Source organism: Nematolebias whitei, chromosome 2, assembly GCF_014905685.2.
Source record: "Nematolebias whitei isolate Nwh7 chromosome 2, NemWhi1, whole genome shotgun sequence".
In the NCBI taxonomy this organism is placed as follows: domain Eukaryota; kingdom Metazoa; phylum Chordata; class Actinopteri; order Cyprinodontiformes; family Rivulidae; genus Nematolebias; species Nematolebias whitei.
This window is the reverse complement of record NC_056499.1, coordinates 37,977,461-37,983,076: the sequence shown is the minus strand read 5'-3', so window position 1 is coordinate 37,983,076 and position 5,616 is coordinate 37,977,461. Positions and strand designations below refer to the sequence as shown.

Sequence of the window (5,616 nt, the reverse complement as noted above, 5' to 3'; positions counted from 1 at the left end):
ATCCATCCATCCATCCATCCATCCATCCATCCATCCATCCATCCATCATCTTCCACTTGTATAGAAGTCAGGCTGTGTGGGCAGCAGTTTGAGCAGGGAGGCCCAGACATCTCTCTCCACAGTCACCTCTTCTAGGTCTTCTGGGAGGATTCCAAGGTGTTCCCAGGTCAAACGAGAGTCCTGGATCTTCCCTGAGGGCTCCTCCCAGTCAGAATGCGTGGTGAAGCACCTCCCTAGGAGGCGCCCAGGAAGCATCCTTACCAGATGCCCGAACCACCTCAACTATGCTCGTTATGTAGTATATGGTGGTGGCCATCTTGGAATGGTTGTTGTCATGGCAACCCAATTTTCAAGAAAAAAACAAAACAACTTTCTTGCACCTAGATGCAGTTATACACCAAAATGGAGGTCGGTACCTCACTTAATTTTCAAGTTGTCACACTCATAACATTTGCAGATGGCTGGAGTGATGGACGGACAGAGGGTATTTCCAATTCACCATTTTCTTCTGCGATGAGGTACAAAATACAAGCCATGCTGTAAAATAAATATTGAGATAAGTGGTAAATTTCTGGTAAAATTTTTGCCTTGCATTTGCTCAGTGGGGATGCAATGAATGCAAGTACACAAGCAAAATATTTTAAAATATAACTTGCAACCAAAAGCTTTGCATTAGGTAAATATACCTCATTTTAATTGGAATAACCTACTCTGAGTGGGAGATGACAGATTTTACAGGTTAATATTATTATTTTTTAACCAAATATCAATTAGCAACTGTTTATCTAGTTGCTGAGATTTTCTCATAAATTAACTCACAGGTTATATATATCCAAGCTCTAAGTCTTTAAATACACATTTTCTCATGTTTTTTCTTTGCACACAGTGTTTGCAGAGCAAAATGAGTAAAAACTGTCCCAGAGACAATATCCTTGGTTCTATCTTTAGCAATCACCAATTAGCTTTCTACTTTGTAAATGAAAACATTATAAACAGTGTATTGGTTTTGAGAAATCTCTTCTAGGGAGTTTTAGATAAGAAGACGGTCATCACTCACTTGTGCATGCCAGAAGTCAATTAGCTGTGCTCAGACGTGAAGTGTCACTTAATGCAGATTAATTAAAGAAACTGCTGCTTATAAAGAGTTGGTTTGACTTTTGCTAAAGTCAAGGTGTTGAGAAAAACTATATGTAGCTTTACAGCTACATAATGTGAGACAAACTGAATGCTAGAGTCCATCCAACAAATCCTCAGAAAGGCTTGTTCATGCTCATACAGCTAAATAATGAATCAAAACATCTGTTTTAATTTAAATTTAATTTTAAAGCACATTGTTAATCATATTAGAGTTTCAGAAAGTCATGCAAAACAATTAGCTGCAATGCATTTATCTTATAGTTCCAGCCCAATAATTGCTTAACAGGAAAAAACAAACAAAACAAAAAAATTTTTTAACTTTCATTCAGCATTTTCACAAATAAAAAATAAATATAAATTCTCCAATTATCAACTGTTTTATAAACTTGTCTAGTGGTTTAAATCTAATGAGTTTGAGGACAAGTTGACACAGAAACATCTGAAGCAGAGCAGCTTTAAAACTAACGGGTTACATTTCAAACCTTGACCAAAAACACAAAAGAATCACACCCTGCAGGATCAGCTTCTTTATTGCAGCTATAAGTTCTTGTTTGTAATCCATCAGTGAAATCCAGCTGGGTAAGGATGCTTTTTTTTAGTATTTGTCATATTTTTGTTGTGGCTTTACATCTATCTTTGTTCATCTTAAGTATGTCTTGTTGCAGTTTGTAAAGTTTAAATTCAAACAAATTCAATCCTTATAGCAATAAAAAATAAAGAAAAATTGTTTTATAAACAACAAACAAATCCTGGATTTGACACAAGATTGACTCAAAAGGCAGTAAGGAAACTTTTTGACTGGTTACATAAAAACAAAACAAACAAACAAAAAACAAGAACATGTAGCTGCAATAAAGAAGCTGCCAGTGGATCTGCAGGGTGTGATTCTTTTGTGTTTTTGGTCATGATTTGAAATGTAACCTTTTTAAAAAAAAATTTTTTAATGACTTGCTCTCGACAAAGACGGACACTTTCATTTCCCTCTCCTGCCTCCCTCCTGCTTTTGCTCTTGCCCTGTGAATCTCTCAGAGCCTCTCTTTACACATCTTCCGAATTGTAAATTTTCATGGATCTGGTCAGCTGGTCTCTCTACGCAACTGAAAAAAATTTCTTGATATGAAGTCAGGGTGCAGGAAAACCCTCTTGTCCTGATGGGACACATGCAGCTGAACATATCATGGATTCCCGGGGTGAATGGAAGATGATGTGTCTGTCTGTATTGTCCGTTGAGGATGTTGAAGATGCGTACATAATTGGATTTATGATAACAGGGTTTCTGCTTTTTTTCTTTTTTTTTGGAATTGGCATGCAGGTGCCTGGAATATGGACAAATTAGGAAGACATCAGCAGCAGTTTTGGCAATGGTGAGGCTGCCTGCCTTATATGAAGGATTGCACTGTGCTTCGAGCTCTCAGACTCAGATGCTTTGTGATCTAAACCTTAAGCTGGATGCAATTTTTGAGAATCGCAGGCCACTTGCAGTTCCTAGAACTTGCTGGCATGAAGGAATTGACCTTGGAGAAGGCTACAAGCACGGACCGGCGAAATGACCACGGATCTGACTGTTTGGATTCGCCATTGAGTGTACCAGCAGAAACTATGAAGTCAGCCTGTCCCAAAACAATTGTTTATTTGAAACTGGCTCCCCCATTTGGTCTTGGATAGGCCAACTTATCTCAAATTGCTCCTTGAGGATATGTAAATTATGAAGCTCTGCTCTGATGGTGAAGGTAAACCCAATGGTGTAGGCAGGCAGTAGCAGACTCAGGAGATTATAAAATAAGGTATTTATTAACAAGAAATCAAAAAGGCTGTTGGTGCAGCAAAACTTACATGAAATCACAAGAAGCATATGGGACATCACCAGTGGACAGCATTTAATGCCAGAACAAAGGACTAACACATAGACGCAGACTACATACAGTGACTAACGAGACAACACACCTTTGAGGACACACAGCTGAAACACATCAGGGGAAATGATAAACTGGGATACCAGGGAGTTCAGGTACATAGACACAACACCAGATGGAGGCATACACTAGGAAAACACAAGCCCTATAGAAAACAGAAATGGGGATAAGAAGAATACAAGACATAAACACAACACAAGATGGGGCTAAACACCAGGAAACAGACCACAATCCCCACACTTTTCTTGTTTACTTAAAATAAACTTTAAAATTAGGGATGCACGATATTGGATTTTTGGCCCGTATCTGATATGCCAATATGTTAAAACTTATTTGGCCGATAACTCCATCCATCCATCCATTTTCTTTACCCGCTTATTCCATTTTGGGTCACGGGGGTCGCCGGTGCCCATGTCCAGCAATCACTGTGCGAGGGGCGGGGTACACCCTGGACGGGTCGCAAGTCCATCACAGGGACACATAGAGACAGACAAACATTCAGTCTCTCACTCACACCTAGTGACAATTTAGAGTTACCAATTAGCCTAACATGCATGTTTTTGGTCTGTGGGAGGAAACCGGAGTACCCGGAGAAAACCCACGCATGCACGGAAAGAACATGCAAACTCCACCCAGAAAGGCCGCTGGACTGGGGTTTGAACCAAGGACCTGCTTGCTGAGAGGCAGCAGCTCTACCAGTTGCGCCACCGTGCTGCCCTGGCCGATAACTGATACTGATATTTTTTCCTAGACCTACTCACAGAGACTACATAGCTTTTTCTGCTATGGAATTAAATTACTACATTATTCTGCATGATCTTTGTCAGTTTGGCCTGCTACCAAATGCAGATGCCAAAAAGGGGGCTGAAAATGATGCAAGACTTTAACTTGGATTATATTTAATGTCAAATTTATTTATGACATTTACTCTCTCTAACACAATGACAACACTCGAAAGTCATACAAAAACAGCACCATACAGTGCCTTTTATATTGGTGAGTTATTTAGATGGAATGTCCAATATTTAATTATCGCTAACATTGGCTGATGATATTGTGCATCCCTACTTTAAATCCTTATTTTACCTGGAGTCTCCCATCATTTTCCTGCACGTGGGTTCAACATGCTTAGAGCAGATCATAATAAGGAGGCACACGCTGTGCTGCAGTTTTTATGTAATAGTGTTTTTACAAGGAAATATAAAAAAAATACTTGCTAAAAAATGAACTACAATATTTATTCAGGCGACTGTGAGCTTTAATTTAGGAGCTAATCCTGTGTATAAAAGTCTTAGTTCATCTGTGTAATGATGCTTTAAATCTGGTAGCACGATCCAATATTTTTATAGCGACACTGTGATTTACACTTATACAAATACATGTGTAGTCTTAACACTTCTGCTGTGTGTGTGTGTTCTCACAGCCATAACTTACAGCCACCTTGGAGATATTTGAGTCACCTTTCAGAGGCTTTAATATAAGTCACGATGCAACCAAACTACTAAACTCCAAATGAAAAAAAAACTGCTCCCCCCTGAAGGAGTCTAACTAAAGAAAATATCTGTCTAAACTTAAGTTCACTGACTTTATGTCAAATAGTCAATGTAATTCCTGCACTGCAGTCGTTTCATGCTAAGGAGGATTCATTTAGCATGTGAGGTTTACATCCAGAGCAAGTTGAAATGAATTTAAATGTGCATGATTCATAAAGAAGTCAGGGTTCATGTCAGTCCTTAGCTTAAGTCATTACAGATGCAGGATGGCAACAAAACCAAAGCTTTGGGCTGTTTTTAAATCCACGGGGACTTTAAGACTCTTTTAGATCTTCTTGTCAGATGGTCAGTGAGCTTCTGAAACTCCCATCAATTACATATTTTAGAAAATGTAAGGGTAGTTAAAAAAGGTACCCTCAGTGACCTGAAGTCATGATCAAAAAGGAGAAAAAAAGCTAGGGTTTGAACATTTAATCATAGTCCCAGTTAATGCCTAGCACATCTGTCAGCAACAACACAGAGAGTCTGTCTGACTCAACCTCACATCCTCATATTCAAGGTTCCTCTTCACAACAAACCAATGAGTGTGTGTTGCTGCTGCTCTGAGGTAACTTTTCTTTTCTCTTTTACCAAAGGAACACGTCTGATTTAAAGAACCAATGGGCCAGAGATTAAAGTGAAAGATGGTGTTCTGTCCACATCTATCTAACATTAATATCTCCTAAATGTATATGGCCAGAATAACCTCGCTCCATTTCAGCTGTGTGACAGGAGTCTGCTAACGTTCCAGGCTGATTCATGGATGGCTGGTTGTTGTGTAAGAAATATCCTAACAGATTTTATGCCTGATGAAACATTCAGGGCCTTCTTCTTCTTTTCCTAACATAAGTGTGGAACTTTGTTCTTGTGCTTGACTGGAAAATATACATAGAAAAATAAAACAAACATCTGATATCAACTGTTTAAAAAGCAAAAAGTTATGAGCCCATCTTTATTTTTGGTTTCCACTGTCTGGCCTTTATGCTTTGTTTGGTTAAATGACTTGTGAAAAATGGTCTCTGACATCCATCTGT

At 38.8% G+C, this 5,616-nt stretch overlaps 2 protein-coding genes across 2 annotated transcripts in view; both read right to left on the bottom strand.

Annotated features, from left to right (window-relative positions):
• LOC119424126 (GRAM domain-containing protein 2A-like) overlaps positions 1 to 5,616 on the bottom strand; it is a 975,280-nt gene that overhangs the window by 525,237 nt on the left and 444,427 nt on the right. The gene's annotated exons all lie outside the window — the stretch shown is intronic.
• LOC119426831 (A disintegrin and metalloproteinase with thrombospondin motifs 7) overlaps positions 1 to 5,616 on the bottom strand; it is a 185,585-nt gene that overhangs the window by 77,032 nt on the left and 102,937 nt on the right. The gene's annotated exons all lie outside the window — the stretch shown is intronic.